The 23,913-nt window shown below is 41.5% G+C and overlaps 1 long non-coding RNA gene and 1 pseudogene across 2 annotated transcripts in view; one reads left to right on the top strand and one right to left on the bottom strand.

Annotated features, from left to right (window-relative positions):
* Positions 1 to 513: 513 nt before the first annotated feature.
* Positions 514 to 23,913, top strand: part of LOC116549450 — a 35,558-nt gene continuing 12,158 nt past the window's right edge. Inside the window, exons 1-3 of the long non-coding RNA XR_004267881.1 lie at positions 514 to 909; positions 4,113 to 4,181; positions 13,081 to 13,210. This is a non-coding gene — a long non-coding RNA (uncharacterized LOC116549450). The remainder of the gene's footprint in view (positions 910 to 4,112; positions 4,182 to 13,080; positions 13,211 to 23,913) is intronic.
* LOC116549449 lies at positions 21,482 to 22,633 on the bottom strand (annotated as a pseudogene). The gene has a single exon (XR_004267880.1). The product of XR_004267880.1 is annotated as a glutathione S-transferase Mu 2-like (transcript).

The raw sequence follows: 23,913 nt of genomic DNA, 5'->3' as shown, positions 1-23,913 counted from the left end.
AGCTGGGATTACAGGTGCCCACCACCATGCCTGGCTAATTTTTTATTTATTTAATAGAGACAGGGTTTCACTTCAATTCCATGTTGGAGAGCTCCTCCATGCCTGTGTGTGCATGCATTTATCTAAGGTTGCTTGTTTACAGAACAATGCTGGCACTAAGCAAAAATTCAAACCTCGGCTTTACCTCTACCCTTCCCCTTCTCTTGTGAATCCATTCCTTAGCTTTCCCTAGTCCTCTCCAGATGGCTGTATCTCTTGCCGGAAAAATGAGGGAGCTGGTATCTTTTATACTTTTTGTTTGATTATACTTTTCTTTATTATACTTAAAATGTTCTAAGGTACATGTGCAGAACGTGCAGGTTTGTTACATAGGTATACACATGCCATGGAGATTTGCTGCATCCATCCCTCTGTCATCTACATTAGATATTTCTCCTAATGTTATCCTTCCCCACCCCCTGCTATCCCTCCTCTAGCCTCCCACCCCTTGATGGGCCCCAGTATGTGATGTTCCCCTTCCTGTGTCCATGTGTTCTCATTGTTCAACACCCACTTATGAGTGAGAACATGCGGTGTTTGGTTTTTGTTTGATTATACATTTAATCAAAGACCATACAGTCTTGTATCTGAATCAGGCATTTGCACTTTATATCTAAATGAGAAGAAAGGGCTAAAATAATTTATTTGCTGCCATCTACAGGTAGATGGACAATAGCTGAGGAGAAGCGGAGCCATGAAAGAACATCAGGAGTGATGGATGCATAGTCCTTCCCCAAAGCCTCACTCCTCACTGGTAGGCAAAGCAGTGGGTCCTCCTCACCAGCCGCTTACAGGACCCCTCTATCAGGAAGACCTACCCCAGCACTTCTGGAAAATCAGTCAATCAACCCAGAGACGGCCATGTTTTCTGTATGTGAGATGTCTCAAGGGTGTTTTTATCTGTTTTAATCAGTAACCCGCTTGTTTGAGATTTAGCAACACATCTCTATTTTCTAGATCATTTCTATGTCTGATGATAGAGAACCTAATAAGTATTGGAATGCTTTTGCTTTGCTAATGGAAATACTATATCTATTACTGAAGTTTAACAAAGGCTTTTTATTGAGAAGACTTGTAGTGTTGAACCATCTGTTAACTCTTGAGCCACCATTTATATCACTTTTTGTGGAAAGCACATATTAATTTTCAGTTGTCCTTAATTTAGAATACAACATATACAAATTAGAGACCATGTATTCATTTCAATGGAGGTGGTAAATTGCCTGTTTTAAGTTTTACTTAATGTTGTATTTTGGTAGATGAGGAAGGCAGTTTGGTTTTTTTGTTTTGTTTTAAATACCAAACTTCTTATATTTTTTTCTTGAATATTAATACTATTATAAGCTATTTATTATTTCATGGAATTTGGGTTTTTTTTTTTTAAGTGTTGTTGTTGTTGTTGTTGTTTTTGTTATTGAACATAATCCAAAGTAGAGATGTTATTACCTAATTCAAGAAAAGAAAGAGGAAATAAAACTTAGCTTTAAGTCAGTTTTCATTTATCTGATTAGCTACTTACGATCTCTTTCCTTTATATTTTTGGCTATTTCAGGCTAAGAAAGGAAGGCTTTAAAATGGAAGAAGTTAAAACTACTAAAGCCATTGCTAAGATCTGAACAACAAAGGGAGGTTTGCTTTTATTGAATTTCAGAAGTTGGTGCTTTGTCCACCATAAAATTAAGAGACAGTGCAAAAAATACAGGCTTCATTATGTTCTTAATGCACTTTTACTTGGAAATAGTCAAAACATAACTGCACTTAAGACAAATTCATCCTAGTATACATACATTATGAAATTATTTAGAATACTGTTCCATATTCATTGAAAGAAGCTATTCAGAACAAGAATATAAAATGGGCTTGCTGACTTAAGGTGCATGCTAGCTGTGAGAAGCTTGCTTGCATTTAGATGTTAATTGTTTGCGTCTCATACCAACAATTCGAGCTGCTCATTTAAAAACAGCAAGGATGTCATTGTGTTTCCTGTATCATCCAGAGTGTGCCAGTTAGACTATGTTAGAAATTTTTATTTTGCCATCATTGAATTGAAGCTATTCTGTACTCTTTTTCCATTTCAGAGCTCTTTGGGAAAAAGTTTTTATTTTGTTATTATTTTTTTGGAGACAGAGTCTCACTCTGTCACCCAGGCTGGAGTGCAGTGATGCGATCCTCGGCTCACTGCAACCTCCGCCTCCTGAGTTCAGGTGATTCTTGCGCCTCGGCCTCCCAAGTAGCTGGGATTACAGGCATGTGTACCACACTTAGCTAATTTTTGTATTTTTAGTAGAGACAGCATTTCACCATGTTGGCCAGGCTGGTCTCAAAGTCCTGACCTCAGGTGATCCGCCTGCCTCAGCCTCCCAAAGTGCTGGGATTACAGACGTGTGCCACTGTGCCCAGCTGAGAAAAAGTTTTTAAATATAGCATAAATACATTTTATTTATTAGGAACCAGGTGTCATTCTGTTGCACAGGCTAGGGTGCAGTGGTACAGTCATAGCTCACTGCAGCTGGGCTCAAACAATCCCCTTGCCTCAGCTTCCCAAGTACTTGGGACCACCGGCAGGTGCTACCACAGCTGGGCTAGTTTTTTTGTTTGTATTTTTTTGTGAGACAGTGTTTCACTATGTTGCCCAGGCTGGTCTTGAACTCCTGGCCTCAAGCAGTCCTCCCGCCGCAGCTTTCCAGGGCATTGAGATTACAGGTGTGAGCCACAGTGTCCAGCCCATAAATGTGCTTTGACTCTGTTCTTGTTTTTCCATTAAACTTCTGTCCTTCCTTCCCCAACCCATCTCATTCCCACCCCCATTCCTCTCACACACACTCAAGGAATGAGAAAGTGGGTTCCAAACAGGGAGAAAATGCTAGTTCTGGTTTCATACAAGCTGAGCTTGTATGAAAGAAGGCAGATAAGGGAGAAATGGCAAAGTATCTAGAACTCAGCAGTTGGGGCTTTTGCCAAGCAAAGATCAACGCCCTGAGCTGTAAGTGCTTGCCTGGATTGGGATTGATTCCTTAAACTGAAAACCAGGCTTCTGAGGGCTCAGACAGAAGCAGAGTGGCAGGTGTTGGCTCTGTGAAGCATGCCCTCCCACCCAGCTGGAAACAGGGCTGCACAGGCACCATCTGTGGACACTAAATCATCATTGGTAGGAGAAGGCACCTGCAAGCAGAGTTAGAGCCGGGCTAAAGTCCAGCGTGTGTTCTGGTAACTCCCTCTGTCCCTCTTACACACTGTACACGAGCTCTGAAAGAGGTTCCTGAAAGGCAAAGCACAGCCTATATAATTTCTGCATTTGAAATAGAGTTTGAAGATTCACATTTATCAGCTTGAGCAAACAGTTTATTTTCCCACTCTCCTACCTGATTTCCCCTGAGTCACTTAACTGACAAAGCAAATGGCATAGCGACTTGACTGATTAGAGAGTTTAGATGATACCACCTGCAACAGCACCTCCGGCTCAGACTTTCAGGGGTACCTCTGGGTTTATGGCACTGAGAGGAAGAGCATGAGATACTGTCCCCAGGAGGCCCCATTTCTTCCATTTGGATCCCCAGTCAAAGCTAGTCAACGCCACAAATATGTTTTGAATTTTACCCCCAGCACCTTCCTCCATTAAGGGGGACCTTGGGGAAGGATTGGACAGAATCTTGAAAAATCCATCAATAAAGCTCAAGTGGCAGCATCACCATATGGGCGGGAGAGCATGTGGGAGTGGCAGACAGGGCAGCGTTGTGGAAAGGAGTGCCGCATTGAAAGAAACCACACATGGGGAAGCAAAACACCCGAGGGGGAAAAAAAAAAAAAGACGACACAACCCTCTCCTGCTATACTCTGAGAGCTCAGCTGAGATTTAAAAGGACACAAAACCATGGGCAATGCCAATTAGTAATATGATTCTCTAAGGGGAGTAGGAAAATGTTTGCAGACTCAAGAAAGGCAAAGGGCAATCAGTGTGGCTTTGTTTTGTGTTAGTAACAGTAGCAGTATGACAAAGAACTTCAAAAGGGAACCTGATAAGTCAACTGGTATAATACTGACTGATGAAATTCCCATGTTATCTCCGTTCTTAGAAAATGAGAGAAGTAACCATCATGAATGAGAAGTGGGGCTCCCGAAAGTAATTTCATCCTAACCTCAAGGTGGGTGACATATGGCATGGAAATTCCTGGCTGCTTGAAATAACGTTGAGTCTCCATTCCCAACATGCGCATTCAGTTAATCTTGAAGGAACTGTGGGGATGTAGAATGAGGCAGAGAACTGGTGACAGATGTCTTCTACTTTTGACTCTGGCAAAATTATAAGAAGAATCATTAGGTAAGTAATAAGAGCTCATGAGTTCTTTCTCAGAATTGGAAATAGTCATTGCTAGGAGCCAGCCGAGGATCCCTTACAGCTAAGAGTGTTAACCCATTTCCTTTTTTAAAACAGATGCTTTCCTGGTAGCTAAAGTGTTGAAGTCAAATCTAGATTCTAGATGAATCTCTAAATTTGTTTTACTTGGGAGAAAGAATTGTAACCATAATAAATTTGTTGCCTGAGGCACACAGCAAGTCAATAAGCTGAGACACCAGGTTGCAGCAGAGAAAGAAGAATCATAGAAATTTGAACCAGGACGCCAGGCATGGTGGCTCACACCTGTAATCCCAGCACTTTGGGAGGACTAGCTGGATGGATCGCTTAAGCTCAGAAGTTCAATAACAGCCTGCCCAACATGGCGAAATCCTGTCTGCTAAAAATACAAAAATTAGCCGGGCACTGTAGTGCAGCTACTCAGGAGGCTGAGGTAGGAGAATCACTCCAACTCAGAAGGTGGAGGTTGCAGTGAGCTGAGATCTCACCACTGCACTCCAGCCTGGACGACAGAGTGAGACCCTGTCTCAAGAGAAAAAAAGCGAAAAGAAAGAAATCTGAACAAGGAGTTGGGAAGAAACCTCAGATACAACTCGCGAATTTGAGGGTAGGAGTTTTCAGGGTTTCGAAGATTGTTAATTGATCAAAGAGTACAGGGTGAAGTCATAGGACAGGGAGATGAAGAAAATATTTTCATGCTGATCTCCTTCCTCTGGTGGGATCTTCAACCTGGTTTTCATCAGTTGTTTTGTTTCATCAGTTGTATCTCAGGGTCTGAGAAATATCTTCTGTTTGTTTTTGTTTTTTGAGATAGGGCTTGCTCTGTCACCCAGTGTGATTATAGCTCACTGCAACCTCGAATTCCTTGGGCTCAAGCAGTCCTCCAAACTCAGCCTCCCAAATAGCTAGAACTACAGGTGGACACCACCAGAGCCAGCTAATTTTTTAATATTTTTGTAGGTAGATATGGAGTCTCACTGTGTTCCCCAAGCTGACTGAACTCTTCGCCTCAAGCAGTCCTCTCTCGTTGGCCTCCCAAAGTGCTGGGATTTCAGGCTCTCACCACCACACCTGTCCCTGAAAAACATTTTAAGTGATCCTTAAACAAAAGTGTTATAATTCCAGATCCTATCTGAAGGAACAATGGGCACGCAAGTCAATTCTTAGACTTATGATCCTGATGTCAGGGATGCAGATGGTCAGTATCTCGTGCTATGTGACTTAGCAACAAGGAGTGGGCCAAGGTGCAGCCTGATTTATGCTAAATTATATACATTTCTGGTCAGGACTTGGCATGCAATTCTTGTTAACCCTATGGGAGCGGTTTCAGAATTATAAGCTGGGGCATACATGCAGACTGAGTGGCCTTCGGAATGTCTGAAGAACAAAGAAAAGGCCAGAGGATTTATTAAATAGGAGAAATGTTATATATTGCTCTTTGAGAAAGTTTGTTGGCACTAGTATGGGTTTGGGGAGCTGGCAAGCTCTGATTGGTGAGTGACAGCAGAGGGCAAAATGAGTCCTAGAATTGTAGCAAGTTATCTCAGAAGCTATAGATAAAACTGGTTTCAGCTTACAACAAGCAGTTTCAGCAGCCAGGCTTACAAATAAATGATATTCTTATATCATGTTTATATCATGATCATCTTATAGCAATGTTTTGTACCCTGAGTGCTTTTTCCTCTTGGCTTCTTGACTCTGTTTTAGTTGGATCTGACAAGAATGACCCAGCTCTTTTTTTTTTTTTTTGAGACAGAGCCTTGCTGTGTCGCCAGGCGCCAGGCTGAAGTGCAATGGCACAATCTCGGCTCACTGCAATCTCCGCCCCCTGGGTTCAAGCAATTCTTCTGCCTCAGCCTCCCGAGTAGCTGGGACTACAGGTGCGCGCCACTGCGCCCAGCTAATTTTTGTATTTTTAAATAGAGATGGGGTTTCACCATGTTGGCCAGGATGGTCTCGATCTCTTGACCTCGTGATCTGCCTGCCTTGGCCTCCCAAAGTGCTGGGGTTACAGGCGTGAGCCACCATGCCCAGCCAACCCAGTTCTTATTGATCAACTTTCACAGGGCAAAAACCATTCACTCCACATTTATCAAGCATTATTATGCTTCAGGCATTGGGATAGAATAACAACTGACGCTGTATATGTTTACAATTAAGAAAGCATTTTCTCTCTCTTTTTTTTTTTTTTTTTTGAGACAGAGTCCTGCTCTGTCGCTCCAGGCTGGAGTGCAGTGGTTCAGATCTCCACTCACTGCAACCTCCATCTCCTCGGTTCGAGTGATTCTCCTGCCTTAGCCTCCTGAGTAACTAGGATTACAGGCACCTGTCACCACGCCCAGCTAATTTTTGAATTTTTAGTAGAGACGGGATTTCACCATGTTGGCCAGGAACTCCTGACCTCAGGTGATCTGCCCGCCTCAGCCTCCCAAAGTGCTGGGATTACAGGCCTGAGCCACCATGCCAGGCCAAGCATTTTCTTTCAAATTCAAGGAATATTGTTTCTGATTAAAACAAACAAACACAAAAACAATTTTTTCTGATAATCAATGGGAAAGTTGCAAAGACGAAAATAAGTCACCTGTAATCTCACTACCCAGAGGTACCATTATTAACATTTTGCTGTATTTCTTACTACTTTAAAAAAAATACACAGTTTTAAGCTGGGTGGGGTGGTGCGCCTGTAGACCCAGTGTAACTGTCCAACGGGTTCACGGTGCCGGCTGCTTAGACAGAGCCGATTTATCAGTACAGGGGAATTGCAGAGGAAGACTAATTCATGCAGAACTGGCTGTGCAGGAGACCAGAATTTTATTATTACCCAAATCAGTCTCCCTGAGCATTTGGGGATCAGAGTTTTTAAAGATAATTTGGCGGGTAGGGGCTTCGGAAGTGGGGAGTGTTGGCAGATTGGAGGTGGACTCCTAGGGGGTCGAAGTGAGTTTTTCTTGCTCTCTTCTGTTCCTGGGTGGGATGGCAGAACTGACTGAGCCAGATTACTGGTCTTGTGGTGTCAGCCGATCCATCCAGTGCAGGGTCTGCAAAATATCTCAAGTACTGATCTTAGGTTTTACAATAGTGATGTTAGCCCCAGGAGCAATTTGGGGAGGCTTAGACCAATTTCTAATCTTGTAGCTAATTTGTTAGTCTCACAATGGCAGACTGGTCCCCAGGCAAGAAGGGGGTCCCCAGGCAAGAAGGGGGTCCCCAGGCAAGAAGAGCATCCCTAGGCAAGAAGGGGATCCTCAGGCAAGAAGGGAGCTAATACCAATTTTGTTTTAGAGTCAAACCATGAACTGAATTCCTTCCCAAAAGTTAGTTCAGCCTATACCCAGGGATGAACAAGGACAGCTTAAAGGTTAGAAGCAAGATGGAGTCAGGTCTGATTTTTTTCACTGTCATAATTTCCTCAGTTACAACTTTTGCAAAGGTGATTTCACCAGCTACTCAGGAGACTGGAGCAGGAGGGTCCCTTAAGCCCAGGTGGCTATAGTATGCTATATTCATGCCTGTGAATAGCCACTGTACTCCAGCCTATGTAACATAGCAAGATCCTGTCTCTAAAAAAATAAAAATAGGACCAGGCACAGCAGCTCATGCCTGTAATTTCAGGAGTATTGCTTGCGGCCAGAAGTTCAGGACTAGCCCAGGCAACATACAACTGAAGGGCATACAATATGCCCTTTATGTTTTTTAAAGACAGGTTCTCACTCTCACCCAGGCTGGAGTACAGTGGCATGATCACAGCACACTGCATCCTCAATCTCCCAGGCTTAGGTGATCCTCCCACCTCAGCATTCCTAGTAGCTGGGACTGCAGGCACGTGCCACTGCCTGGCTAATTTTTTACAACAGAGGTCTTGCCATGCTGCCCAGGCTGGTCTTGAACTCCTGAGCCTCCTCCATTGCAATTCCCCTGTCTCAATAAATTGGCTCCGTCTAGGTAGCGGCCAGGTGAACTTGTTGGGCAGTTACACTGGGACTACAGGCGCACCACCACACCCAGCTTAAAAAAAAAACTATGCATTTTTTTAAGTGGTAAGAAATACAGCAAAATGTTAATAATGGTATCCTGTCTCTACAAAAAATTTAGCAAGTTAGCCAGTCATAGTGGTACATGCCTATATTCCTAGCTACTCTGGAGACTGAGGCAGAAAGATCATTGGAGTCCAGGAGTCTGAGGCTGCAGTAAACTATGATTTCACCACTGCACTCCAGCCTAGGTGACAGCAATACACTGTCTCTAAAAAATATTTAAAATATATATCTTAAAAAACCCAGAATTTAAAAATAAAACTATGGGGTCAGGCACAGTGGCTCATGCCTGTAATCCCAGCGCTTTGGGAGGCCAAGGCAGGCAGATTACTTGAGGTCAGGAGTTTGAGACCAGCCTGGCCAACATGGCAAAACCCCATCTGTACTAAAAATACAAAAATTAGTCAAGCTTGGTGGCATGTGCCTGTAGTTCCAGCTACTTGGGAGGCTGAGGAAGGAGAATAGCTTGAACAGTGGAGGCAACAGGAAGTGAGACTCTGTCACACTAAATAAATAAATAACAAAACTGTGGTCTTATTTTGAGTTCTGCTGTTTTATTCTTTAATAGACATACGTGTGTGTGTGTGTGTGTGTGTGTGTGTGTGTATGTATATATATATATATATATATAACTAAAACCTACATGTATGGAAGTGTTCAGATGAGCAAAACAATGAATTTTTACCAAGTGAACACACTTGCATAGTCATTATCCAGATCAAGAAATGAAAATATCCTGAGTGAATTAATGTAAAGGAACAGAAAACCAAATACCACACCTTCTCACTTGTAAGTGGGAGCTAATACTGTGTGGCACTTAAGACATATTGCTGAGAATCCACTAAACTAGGAATTAGAAGACATGAGTTCTAGGTCCACATTTACCTCTTTATGTTGTATAACGTTGGACAAGATTACTTAATTCAAGCCTCTACTTCCTCGACTGGAAATTGTATAAATTAGCACCTGCACTATTCAGTTTATGGGATATTTATTTTTATTTTTATTTTTTTCGAGACAGGATTTCACCATCTTGGCCAGGCTGGTCTTGAACTCCTGACCTGTGATCCACCCGCCTTGGCCTCCCAAAGTGCTGGCCACGGCGCCTCGACAGTTTATGGGATATTTTAACTATCAACTGAAAATATCCTGTGAAAATACTTTCCAAAAAAGATTGTGCTTATCATATTATTTACAGTGTCAATAGGAAATGCCAATAATGCCCAACAATAGAATGACTAAAATAAATAACATATCCACATAATCAAATATTATGTAGCCATCAAAAATGTGTTTAAAAAAATAACTAATGAATGACGCAAGAAACTGCTTACATATAACATTGATTTTAAAGAGCAGGGCAGGCCAGATGCAATGGCTCACACCTGTAATTCCAGCACTTTGGGAGCCTGAAGCAGGAGGATTGCTTGAGCCCAGGAGTTCAAGACCAGCCTGGGCAACAGGCAAGACCTCTGTTGTAAAATATTAGTCAGGGGCGGTGGCACGTGCCTGCAGTCCCAGCTACTAGGAATGCTGAGGTGGGAGAATCACCCAAGCCTGGGAGATTGAGGCTGCAGTGTGCTGTGATCATACCACTGTACTCCAGCCTGGGCAAGAGTAAGAACGTGTCTTTAAAAAAAAAAAAAAAAAAAAAAAGGCAGGGCACCTAGTTGTGAACCCTTGGGCAAGGGCTAATGATGGGAGCAGGTACAAGGGGACTTCTGTGGGTCTTTACAATATTTGTATTTCTTTTTCCTTTCTAACTTAGATAATGGGGGCACACGTACAGGTTTGTTACCTGGACATATTGCATGATGCTGAGGTTTGGGGTATGATTGATCCCATCATCTAGGTATTGAGCACAGTACCCAACAATTTTTGAACCCTTCAATTCCTTGCTCCCTCCCCACTAGCAGTCGGTCCTCTGTGTCTACTGTTGCCATCGTTATGCCATTAAAATATCTGGAGACAACAGTAGCTGGAGAGGATGTGGAGAAATGGGAACACTTTTACATTGTTGGTGGGAGTGTAAATTAGTTCAACCATTGTAGAAGACAGTGTGGCCATTCCTTAAGGATCTAGAAATAAAAATTCCATTTGATCCTGGCAATCCCATTACTGAGTATATACTTAAAGGATTATAAATCATTCTATTGTAAAGACACGTGCACACATATGTTCATTGTGGCACTGTTTACAATAGCAAAGATCTGGAACCAACCCAAATGCCCATCAATGATAGACTGGACAAAGAAAATGTGGCACATATACACCATGGAATACTATGCAGCCATAAAAAATGATGAGTTTGTGTCCTTTGTAGGGACATGCATGAATCTGGAAACCATCATTCTCAGCAAACTGACACAAGAACAGAAAACCAAACACCGCATGTTCTCACTCATAGGCAGGTGTTGAACAATGAGAACACATGGGTGCAGAGAGGGGAACATCACACACTGGGATCTGTTGGTGGGTAGGGGGTAGGGGAGGGACAGCGGGGTATGGGGCGTTTGGGGAGGGATAACACTGGGAGAAATGCCTGATGTAGGTGATGTGGGGATGGAGACAGCAAACTACCATGGCATGTGTGTACCTATGCAACAATCCTGCAAGATCTGCACATGTACCCCAGGACTTAAAGTACAATTGAAAAAAAAAACAAAAAAAACCTTTGAGAGAATATAGCACACCAGAGAGACTGCTGTTACGACTATGAGGAGGGTCATACCAACAGTTTGGCAGAAGCTCCTTGGCCAAAGTCCCATGAACCAAACCAACTAAAATTGAATAGATCAAAGAACGAGCCAGATGAGGAAGCCATTTGTTTTAACCAAGCAAACTGTTTATTTTTTCAACTGAGTCTCTGCAATACCCAATGTATCTATCCATGTACGACAAGAAGTGTTATCACTTGCACAGACTCCTCCTACTCAGCTAGTAGGAAATCTGGCATCCTGTGACTGGATTAAATTAAAGCAGGAAGTGAGAACAAGTGGATCTTGAAGTGTAACCCTATAAAAGGGACCGCTAGTACAATTTAAACAACAGTTACATTAGGGATGTTGCTAAATTTACCCACTAGATGGCTAAATAACCTCTTAGGTTATGTAAAGATTTGGATTTTGACAGGACAGATCCAACAGTTCATCAGATTACCTGCAGGAGCTGCTGACTATGCCAAGCGAAAAAGATAGGAAAAAAAAAAAAAGTTCAGAGGGGTAAGAATCTTATTATGACAGACAGTCTTGTGCTGACACCTTGGGAAAAGCTATTTACAGCATGAAGTTATCATCTTCTTTCCCTGGTTTGCAGTTTGAATGTCTCTGCTTATGGCATCAGGTGTTTTGGTTAACTCCATGTGGCCCACACATGAGGAATGACTTGTGTTCCTTGAAATTTACAGTGAGTTGTCCAGTTTCAGCTTAGAGGGCTTTGGAAACAGAGCAGTTCTTGTTCTTAGTTGGAGAGTTGTAACCATATATTGGAGGAAAAGAGATGAATTCTAGAATCCAGTCTGCTCTACAAGAAGACAAGAAAAACTTGAAAACACCAGGCGCAGTGGTTCACACCGGTAATCCCAGTGCTTTGGGAGGCCAAGGCAGGCGTATCATGAGGTCAGGAGTTCAAGACCATCCTGGCCAACATGGTGAAACCCAGTCTCTACTAAAATACAAAAAATTAGCCAGGCGTGGTGGTGCATGCCTATAATCCCAGCTACTCAGGAGGCTGAGGCAGGAGAATCACTTGAACCTGGGGAGGCGGGGGTTGCAGTGAGCCAAGATCGTGCCGCTACACTCCAGCCTGGTGACACAGCAAGACTCCGTCTCAAAAAAAAAAAAAGGCCGGGCGTGGTGGCTCAAGCCTGTAATCCCAGCGCTTTGGGAGGCCGAGGCGGGTGGATCACGAGGTCAAGAGATCGAGACCATCCTGGTCAACATGGTGAAACCCCGTCTCTACTAAAAATACAAAAAATTAGCTGGGCATGGTGGTGCGTGCCTGTAATGCCAGCTACTCAGGAGGCTGAGGCAGGGGAATTGCCCGAACCCAGGAGGCGGAGGTTGTGGTGAGCCGAGATCGTGCCATTGCACTCCAGCCTGGGTAACATGAGTGAAACTCTGTCTCAAAAAAAAAAAAAAAAAAAAGAAAGAAAGAAAGAAAAACTTGCAAATGAGCAGAGCTACAACCTAATAACGGGTGTACTATAGCTTTTCTTCAGAAACAGTTTTTCTCTTTACAGTCACTCCCATTTCTACCAAAATAAAGTAAGACAAGTGTGTTTACAAAATCATGTTAGTCTCATCAAACTTGGCCTGATTATTTATATAAGAGCAGCAAGAATAGTGATTGACCACACAGACTCTTTTTAAGTTTCTTTTGCTGGAACTTTTTTCTCTTTTTCTATAGCATTAACTGCTGCCAAGCTTTGCTGGAACTTTTGATAAGAACTCTAAGAATGAACTTTTAAAAACTTCTTTAGGCTAGGAAGCTAAATCAAGACATACTTTAGACTTAGCCTGCAGTACCTATAGATTCATTCTGTATATCTTCTCATATATGACATCCCAGTCACAGTTTCAGTGATATAAACAGAATCTGCCTAAAGATAGATCCTCCAAAAGAACTCAATTGTCATCCATCCTCTCCCCTCAGAGTTCCAACCGGGAGAATTTTATTTAACAAGAGGGAGAAGGAAAAATGGAAAGAGAAAAGCACATTCACTGCCATGAGAAACCTATTGCCTTCATCCTGCCATGGTCTTCCTCAGTTCTGCAGTCACCAGGTAAGAATACAGGCATATTTTTACTACTATATAACTTTGTGGCATATTAACTCAACAAAAGTACATTTTAAATTACCAATTTATTTTTATTTTTATTTTTGAGATGGAGTCTTGCTCTGTCACCCAGGCTGGAGTGCAGTGGCATGATCTCAGCTTACCACAACCTCCACCTCCTGGGATCAAGTGATTCTCCGGCCTTGGCCTCCCAAAGTGCTGGGATTACAGGCAGGAGCCACCATGGCTGGCTGAGGGTTCTGATTTCTCCACATCATCACTAATGCTTGCTATTTTTCATTTCCCCCCATACAACACAAGTCCACTTATGTATATTTTCCATTTTTATTGTAGTTGTCCTAATAGATGTAAAGTGGTACCTCACTATGGTTTCTCATTTGCATTTATCAGATGATTAATGGCGCTGAGCATTGGAATCTGTTCACTTTCTTGATGATGTACTTTGAAGGACTAAAGTTTTAGTTTTAATAAAGTCTAATTTACCCATTTTTTCTTTTCTTTTTTTTTTTTTTTGCTTGGGCTTTTTGTGTCATATCTGAGAAAACATTGGCTAGTCCAAGGTCATAAATACTTACTCCTGTCTTTCCTTTGAAGAGTTTTAGAGTTTTAGCTCTTAGATTTAAGTCTTTGATCCATTTTGAGTTCATTTTTGCATCTGTTTTTTTTTTTTTTTTTCTCGCTTGCTTGCCCAGGCTGCAGTGCAATGGTGCAGTCTCAGCTCACTGCAACCTCCACCTCCCGGGTTCAAATGATTCTCCTGCCTCAGCCTCCCAAGTAGCTGGGATTATGGGCGTGCATCATTATGCCCAGCTAATTTTTGTAATTTTAGTAGAGACGAGGTTTCACCATATTGGCCAGGCTGGCCTCGAACTTCTGCTCTTGTGATCCACCCTCCTCAGCCTCCCAAAGTGCCGGGATTATAGGCGCAAGTCACCACGCCTGGCCTGAGTTCATTTTAATATCTGGTGTGAGTTTGAGGGTCCATCTTCATACTTTGCATATGGATATCCAGTGTCTTGGAGCCATTTTTTGAAAAAATTATTCTTTCCTAATTGAATAGTTGTGTGCTCTTGCCAAAAATCAATTGACAGTAAATGTGAGGACTTGTTTCTGGACTCTCAATTCTGTTCTGTTGATTGATATGTCTGTCCTTATGCCAGTACCACACTGTCTTGAATACTATAGGTTTGTAGTTAGTTTTAGAATTGGGAAATGTATATTCTACAGCTTTCTCTTTTTAAAAAACTGTTTTGATCATTCTGAGTTTCTTAAATTTCCATATGAGTTTTGGGATTAGCTTGCCAATTTTTGCAAAGAATTCAGCTGAGATTTTTGTTAGGGATTGTATTGAATCTATAGTTCAATTTGAAGAGTTTTTCAATCTTAATATTAGGTGTTCTGCTCTATGAACATAAGAAATCTTTCCATTTATTAAAATCTTCAATTTCTTTTTTTCTTTCTTCTTCTTTTTTAAATTCCTGCACTGCAGTGTCGATCCTTCTTCTTTTTTTTTTTTTAATTATACTTTAGGTTCTGGGGTACATGTGCAGATCATGCAGGATTGTTGCATAGATACATACATGGCAAGGTGGTTTGCTGCCTCCATCGCCCCCATCCCCTATATCTGGCATTTCTCCCCATGTTATCCCTTCCCAACCTCCCCACTCCCCACTGTCCCTACCTTAGCCTCCCCCAGCAGAGCCCAGTGTATGATGCACCCCTTGCTGTGTCCATGTGTTCTCATTGTTCAACACCCATCTGTGAGCGAGAACATGTGGTATTTGGTTTTCTGTTCTTGTGTCAGTTTGCTGAGAATGATGGTTTCCAGATCCATCCATGTTCCTACAAAGAACATGAACTCATCCTTTTTAATGGCTGCATAGTATTCCATGGTGTATATGTACCACATTTTCTTTGTCCAGTCTATCATTGATGGGTATTTGGGTTGGTTCCGGGTCTTTGCTATTGTAAACAGTGCCACAATGAACATACTTGTGTATGTGTCTCTATAATAGAATTATTTATAATCCTTTGGGTATATACCCAGTAATGGGATTGCTGGGTCAAATGGAATTTCTATTTCTAGATCCTTGAGGAGTCACCACACTATCTTCCACAATGGTTGAACTAATTTATACTCCCACCAACAATGTAAAAGTGTTCCTTCTCCACATCCTCTCTAGCATCTGTTGTCTCCTGACTTTTATTTATTTATTTATTTATTTAATTTACTTATTTTTTCAGAGACAAGGTTTCACCATGTTGGCCAGGTTGGTCTTGAACTCCTGACTTCAGGTGATCCTCCTGCCTCTGCCTCCCAAAGTGCTGGGATTACAGGCATGATCCTCCGTGCCTGGCATGTCTCCTAACTTTTTAATTATTGCCATTCTAACCGGTGTGTGATGGTATCTCAATGTGGTTTTGATTTGAATTTCTCTGATGACCAGTGATGATGAGTTTTTTTTCATGTTTGCTGACCTTGTATATGTCTTCTTTTGAAAAATGTCTGTTCATACCTTTCATCCACTTTTGAATGGGTTTGTTTGTTTTTTTCTTGTAAATCAGCTTTAGTTCTTTGTAGACTCTGGATATTAGGCCTTTGTCAGATGGGTAGATTGCAAAAATATTTTTCCATTCTGTTGGTTGCTGGTTCACTCTAGTGATTGTTTCTTTTGCTGTGCAGAAACTCTTAAGTTTAATTAGGTCTCATTTGTCTCTTTTGGCTTTTGTTGCCATTGCTTCTGGTGTTTCAGTCATGAAGTTCTTGCCTACGCCTATGTCCTGAATGGTATTGCCTAGGTTTTCTTCTAGGATTTTTATGGTGTTAGGTCTTATGTTTAAATCTTTAATCCATCCGGAGTTAATTTTAGTGTAAGGTGTAAGGAAGGGGTCCAGTTTCAGTTTTCTGCAGATGGGTAGCCAGTTTCCTCAACACCATTTATTGAACAGGGAATCCTTTCCCCATTGTTTGTTTTTTGTCATGATTGTCAAAGATCAGATGGTTGTAGATGTGTGATGTTTCTTCCAAGGCCTCTGTTCTGTTCCACTGGTCTATATCTCTGTTTTGGCATCAGTACCATGCTGTTTTGATTACTGTAGCCTTGTGGTATAGTTTGAAGTCAGGTAGCCTCCAGCTTTGCTCTTTTTGCTTAGGATTGCCTTGCCTATGCGGGCTCTCTTTTGGTTCCATATAAAGTTTAAAGTGGTTTTTTCTAGTTCTGTGAAGAAGGTCAATGGTAGCTTGATGGAGATAGCATTGAATCTATAAATTACTTTGGGCAGTATGGCCATTTTCACGATATTAATTCTTCCTAACCATGAGCATGGAATGTTTTTCCATCTGTTTATGTCCTCTTTTATTTCCTTGAGCAGTGGTTTGTAGTTCTTCTTGAAGAGGTCCTTCATATCCTTTGTTAGTTGTATTCCTAGGTATTTTATTCTCTTTGTAGCAATTGTGAATGGGAGTTCACTCATGATTTGGCTCTCTGTTTGTCTGTTATTGGTGTATAGGAATGCTTTTGATTTCTGCCCATTGATATTGTATACTGAGATTTTGCTCAAGTTGCTTATCAGCTTAAGGAGATTTTGGGCTGAGACAATGGGGTCTTCTAAATATATAATCATGGCATCTGCAAATAGAGAAAATTTGAATTCCTCTTTTCCTAATTTAATACCCTTTTTTTTTTCTTGCCTGACTGCCCTGGCTAGAACTTCCAATACTATATTGAATAGGATTGGTGAGAGAGGGCATCCTTATGTAGTACCAGATTTCAAAGGGAATGCTTCCAGTTTTTGCCCATTCAATATGATATTGGCTGTGAGTTTGTCATAAATAGCTTTTATTATTTTGACATATGTTCCATCAATACCTAGTTTATTGAGAGTTTTTAGCATAAAGGCTGTTGAATTTTGTCGAAGGCCTTTTCTGCATCTATTGAGATGATCATGTGGCTTTTGTCTTTGTTTCTGTTTATGTGGTGAATTACATTTATAGACTTGCGTGTGTTGAACCAGCCTTACATCCCCGGGATGAAGCCTACTTGATCATGATGAATAAGCTTTTTGATGAGCTTTTGTATTTGGTTTGCCAGTATTTTATTGAAGATTTTTGTATCAATGTTCATCATGGATATTGGCCTGAAGTTTTCTTTTTTGGTTGAGTCTCTCCCAGGTTTTGGTATCAGGATGATGCTGGTATCATAAAATGAGTTATGGGGGATTCCCTCTTTTTGTATTGTTTGAAATAGTTTCAGAAGGAATGGTACCAGCTCCTCTTTGGATGTCTGGTAGAATTCGGCTGTGAACCTGTCTGGAACTGGACTTTTTTCCTTGGTATACTGTTAATTGCTGCCTCAACTTCAGATCTTGTTATTGGTCTATTCAGGGATTCAACTTCTTCCTGGTTTAGTCTCGGGAGGGTGTAAGTGTCCAGGAATTTATCCATTTCTTCCAGATTTGCTAGTTTATGTGCAGAGAATTTTTTGTACGAATCTCTGAAGGTGGTTTGTATTTCTGTGGCTTTGGTGGTGATATCCCCTTTATCATTTTTTATTCCATCTATTTGATTCTTCTCTCTTTTCTTTTTTGTTAGTCTGGCTAGCGGACTATCTATTTTGTTGATTTTTTTCAGAAAAATAGCTCTTGGTTTTATTGATTTTTTGAAGGGTATTTTGTGTCTCTATCTCCTTCAGTTCTGCTCTGATCTCAGTTATTTCTTGTCTTCTGCTAGCTTTTGAGTTTTTTTTTAGTCTTGCTCCTCTAGTTCTTTCAATTTTGACCATAGGGTGTTGATTTTATATCTTTCCTCGCTTCTCGTGTGGACATTTATTGCTATACATTTCCCTCTAGACACTGCTTTAAATGTGTCCCAGAGATTCTGGTACATTGTGTCTTTGTTCTTATTGGTTTTGAAGAACATCTTTAGTTCTGCCTTCATTTCATTATTTATCCAGTTGACATTCAGGAGCAAGTTGTTCAGTTGCCACATAGTTGTGCGGTTTTGAGTGAGTTTCTTAATCCTGAGTTCTAATTTGATTGCACTGTGGTCTGATAGACTGTTCATTATGATTTCTGTTCTTTTGCATTTGCTGACGAGTGATTTACTTCCAATTATGTGGTCAATTTTAGAGTAAGTGTGATGCGGTGCTGAGAAGAATGTATATTCTGTGGATTTGGGGTGGAGAGTTCTGTAGATGTCTATTAGGTCTGCTTTGTTCAGATCTGCATTCAAGTCCTGGATATCCTTGTTGATTTTCTATTGCGTTGATCTGTCTAATATTGACAGTGGAGTGTTAAAGTCTCCCATTATTATTGTGTGGGAGTCTAAATCTTTCTGTAGGTTGTTAAGAACTTGCTTTATGTATCTGGGTGCTTCCATATTGGGTGTGTATATATTTAGGATAATTAGCTCTTCTTGTTGGATTGATCCTTTTACCATTATATAATGCTCTTCTTTGTCTCTTTTGATCTATGTTAATTTGAAGACCATTTTATCAGAGACTAGGATTGCAACCCCTCCTTTTTTTTGCTCTTCATTTGCTTGATAAATCTTCTTCCATCCCTTTATTTTGAGTCTATGTGTGTCTTTGCACATGAGATGGGTCTCCTGAATACAGTACACCGATGGGTCTTGACTTTTTATCCAATTTTCCAGTCTGTGTCTTTTGATTGGGGCATTTAGGCCATTTACATTTAATGTTAATATTGTTATATGTGAATTCCATCTTGCTAATTTGTTACTGGCTGTTTTTTTTTGCTCGTTAGTTGACTCAGTTACTTCATTCCGTCGTTGGTCTTTACCATTTAGTACATTTTTGTAGTGGCTGGTCCTGGTTGTTCCTTTTCATGTTTAGTGCTTCCTTCAGAAGCTCTTGTAAGGCAGGTCTGGTGGTGACGAAGTCTCTCAGTAGTTGCTTGTCCATAAAGGATTTTATTTCTACTTCACTTATGAAGCTTAGTTTGGCTGGATGTGAGATTCTGGGTTGAAAGTTCTTTTCTTTAAGGATGTTGAATATTGGCCCCCACTCTCTTCTAGCTTGTAGGGTTTCTGCTGAGAGATCCACTGTGAGTCTGATGGCCTTCCCTTTGTGGGTGACCTGACCTTTCTCTCTGGCTGCCTTAGTATTTTTTCTTTCATTTCAACCCTGGTGAATCTGACGATTATGTGCCTTGGTGTTGCTTTTCTTGAGGAATATCTTTGTGGTGTTCTCTGTATTTCCTGGATTTGAATATTGGCCTGCCTTGCTAGGTTGGGGAAGTTCTCCTGGATAATATCCTGGTGAGTGCTTTCCAGCTTGGATTCTTTCTCCCTGTCACATTTAGCTACACCAATCAAACGTAGATTAGGTCTTTTCACATAATCCCATATTTCTTGGAGGCTTTGTTCATTTCTTTTTACTCTTTTTTCTCTCTAGTCTTGCCTTCTCTTTTTATTTCATTGAGTTGATCTTCAATCTCTCATATCCTTTCTTCTGCTTGATCAATTTGGCTATTGAAACTTGTGTGTGCTTTATGAAGTTCTTGTACTGTGTTTTTCAGCTCCATCAAGTTGTTTATGTTCTTCTCTAAGCTGGTTATTCTAGTTAGCATTTCATCTAACCTTTAAATCATGTTCCTTTAGCTCAGAGAAGTTTGTTATTACCCATCTTCTGAAGCCTGCTTCTGTCAATTCGTCAAACTCATTCTCCATCCTGTTTTGTTCCCTTGATGGTGAGGAGTTGCGAGCCCTCTGAGGAGGAGAGGCATTCTGGTCTTTGATGATTTTATCCTTTTTTTCTGCTGGTTTCTTCCCATCTGAGTGGATTTATCTAGCTTTGATCTCCAGGAGCCACTTGAGGATGGAGTCTGTCCCTTGTCTGCCTATAGAGGCACCGCTGGGCTGCCATGGACCCAGTCCAGCTGCTGTGTAGGCTTCCCGTGTCTTTTATTTACATAGGGAAATTAGGCCTGCCTCTGTAATGGCAGATGCCCTTCCCCCACCAAGCTTGATCCTTCTGGGTTGAGCTTGAACTGATATACCGGCTCTGAAACCCTCAAGTGAAAAGGCTTCAGCCTGCTGGGCTTTGTGAGGGATGGACCTGCCTAACCTATCACCTGTCTCCCTTCTTTTAGTACCCCCCTCTTTCCCGGGGGGGTGGTAGCTCCAGCCAGCTAATGCATCTTCTCCCACCCAGCCAATGCATCTTCCTAGATCTGTGCTGACAATCCTCAGCACCAGCCGGGGCTGTTATTCAACTCTGCCCAGGTAACTCAGTCTCTTTTCAGCCTGGTGAAGATCTCCTGCTCTGTGGGTTGCAGAGGCTTTGGGTGAAGTGCAGTATACAGACTGGTGTGCTGGAGAGGCAGAGCCTCTGATCCTGTAGTCAGATGCACTTCCTGGATGCAGCAGTGCCCCACCCTGCCTCAGTTTACCCCCTTTGGGCTATACCCACTGTCCAACTAGTCCCATTGAAATGAACCTGGTACCTTGTTTGGAAATGCGGAGATTACTTACTTTCTGCATCTTTCTCACTGGGAGCTAAGCGCCAGAGCTGTTTCTATTCAGCCATCTTGGTGGAATCCCCTAAAATTTTCCATTTCTTTCAATGATGTTTATAGGTTTCAGTGTACAAGCTTTGCACCTCTTTTGTTAAAGTAATTGCTGTGTATTTTTTCTTTTTGATGCTATTGTGAACAGAATTTTCTTTATTTCATTTTCTGTTTTCTTATTGCTACTATAAAGAAATACAATTTATGTTTGTATATTGATCTTATATTCTGCAACCTTGTTGAACTTGTTTATTAGTTCAAATAGCTTTTTAGTGGATTCATTACAATTTTCTATATGTAAAATCACATAATCAACTAACAGGATACTTTTGTTTCTTCCTTTCCAAGCTGAATGCCTTTTATATCTTATTCTTGCCTAATTGCCTTGGCCAAAACCTCCTTCACAATGTTGAATGGAAGCTGGGAGAGCAGACGTCTTTGTCCTATTCATTTTGTCTTGATGCGTCATCTGAAAAAGAATCAATTCTTTTACCATTAAATATGCTGTTAACTGTGGGTTTTTGTAGATGCCCTATATTAGGTTGAAGAAATACTCGTCTATTCCTACTTTGTTGAGTGTTTTTTCGTCATGAAAGGGTGTTAAATTTTGTCAAATGCTTTTTCTGCATCTATTGAAATGATCCTGTGGATTTTGACTCTCTCTCTCTCTCTCTTTCTCTCTCTCTCTCTGTGTGTGTGTGTGTGTGTGTGTGTGTGTGTGTGTGTTTATGGTTTAGGCTTTACTTGGATCAGGTAGGCCTAAGGCAGGGATCATGCTGCAGGAACAGGGCCTGTGAACCAGTCAATGCTGCTTTTTCATGCAGTGCTGGGACCTCAGGGCTGAGCTCCACAGGCAAGGGGCCAGTGAAGCCCCTCAAAGCAGACACAACCACTAACAGGAAGGAAGGACAGGCTGCCTTTAGTGCAGGGAAGGATAATGTTGGGAGGGGGACATTCATGAAGGAAAGTGGGTAACTGAGGCTTTAAAGGGTTTGGATGGGACAGGGGTTTAGGGGAAGACTTTATTCAATAAAGTCTTGGGGGTAAAGAAGGGAATAAACAGGAGAAAGGAACGAGAAGGCAGGTGCTGGGTTGCAGAGTCGAGCTGCTCTCCACAGCCTTGGCAATGGGCTGAATATGGGCAACTTACTCCCACCTCCTGGCCTACAAGGCACTACTTGTTGCCCCTGACAGCCATCTATGTGAACACAGGTCTTGGGAGGAAGTGGCTGGACTTCATATAGGTAGAGATCTTTTCCAAGCCCTCAAATCGGGAGATGAAGTCCTTCAGGTTTGGGAAGGCATCCAAGCACTTCGGCTCAAATACTTGGTTTCCCTCAAGGACATCATAAACAATGAAATCCACAAAGGTGATCTTGCCCCCAAGAAACCATGGCTGCTTCCCCAGAAACTGTGAGTAGAGCTTCAGCATTGCAGGGAGTACCTCCAGGTATTCTGGCTTCAGTTTCTCAAAATCTGGGTTGTAGCAGGTCTGGCCAGCTTTATGCAGTTGTATATAAGCTGGTTCTCCAAAATGTCTTCCCAAATCTCCTCCTCTTCTGTCTCCCCACACAGGTTGTGCCTGCAGGCAATGCAGTGCAGGATGGTGTTGCTCTGGGTGATCTTGTGAGCGCCATCAATCAAGTAGGGCAGATTGGGAAAGTCTAGGCCCAGCCTGAATTTTTCATTCAGCCACTGGCTTCTGTCATAGTCAGGAGCATCCCCCATCCTGTACTTCTTTTCCTTGTAGCTTGAGTTTGTATATTCCAGGAGCAGGTAGATGGCATGGGCCAGCCCGTGGATGTCCCAGTACCCCATTGTCATAGGCATGGTGCTGGTTGGTGTGGATTCTGCGGACAGGTCCATTTACTCTGTTAATGTGGTGTGTTACACAATTGACTTTTGGATGTTAAGCCAATCTTGCATTCCTGAGATAAATTCCACTTGATTGTGCTGTATAATCCATTTTACATATTGCCAAATTCTACTTGCTTATATTTTTTTTGAGGATTTTGCATCTTATTTGTAAGAGATAGTAGTCTGTAGATTTGTAAGAGATATTAGTCTATAGCTTTTTTTGTGGTGTATTTGGTTTAGATATCAGGGTAATACCAGCCTCATAGAATGAGTTGGGATATGTTCCCTTCTCTTCTATATTTTGAAAGAGTTTGTAAATCATTATTTATTCTTAAAAATTGTGGTAAAATATACTAACATAAAAATTTCTATCTTAACCATTTTTAAATATACAATTTAATAGTGATAAGTATATTCACATTCTTGTGCAACCAGCTTCCAGAAGTTTTTTTTTTTTTTTTTTTTTTTTGAGATGGAGTCTCTCTGTTGTTGCCCAGGCTGGAGTACCATGGTGCAATCTCAGCTCACTGCAATGTCTGCCTCCCAGGTTCGAGCGATTTTCCTACCAACAGCCTACAGAATAGCTGGGATTACAGGTGCACACCACTACACCCAGATAATTTTGTATTTTTAGTTAGAGATGGGATTTTACCATGTTGGTCAGGCTGGTCTTGAAATACTGACCTCAGATGATCCACCCATTTCAGCCTCCCAAAGTTCTGGGATTATAGGCATGAACCACTGCACCTGGGCACCTTATAATTTTTATTTCTGTGAGATCAATAGTAATGAACTCAATTCTGGATTTGGTAATTGAGTCTTTTTTTCTTGATCAGTCTTGCTAGGGTTTTGTCTATGTTGCTGGTATTTTTAAAGAATCAACTTTTGCTTTCATCGATGTTCTCTACTGTTTTTCTATTATCTATTTTATTAATATCTGCATTAATCCTTACTATTTCCTTCCTTCTGCTTGCTTTGGGCTTAGATTGTTCTTCGTTGTCTCTTTGTCTTTTTGGCTGTGTGCCTTCTTTAGTCTCATTAGAGTGAACTAGAGAGAGAGCAGAGATAAATGCATGTAAAATAGAAGACCTCTTGAGAATCCATTCACTAATGAAGTGTTCCTTTGAGTCAAAACATTGCTGCCTCTGGGTGACTTTTTTTTTTTTTTTGAGACGGAGTTTCGCTCTTGTTACCCAGGCTGGAGTGCAATGGCGTGATCTCGGCTCACCGCAACCTCCGCCTCCTGGGTTCAGGCAATTCTCCTGCCTCAGCCTCCTGAGTAGCTGGGATTACAGGCACGCGCT

Source organism: Sapajus apella, unplaced genomic scaffold (genome assembly GCF_009761245.1).
Source record: "Sapajus apella isolate SASKATOON/1434 unplaced genomic scaffold, GSC_monkey_1.0 scaffold6, whole genome shotgun sequence".
In the NCBI taxonomy this organism is placed as follows: Eukaryota; Metazoa; Chordata; class Mammalia; order Primates; family Cebidae; genus Sapajus; species Sapajus apella.
The sequence above is the reverse complement of the archived record's forward strand: the minus strand, read 5'-3'. Positions and strand labels throughout refer to the sequence as shown.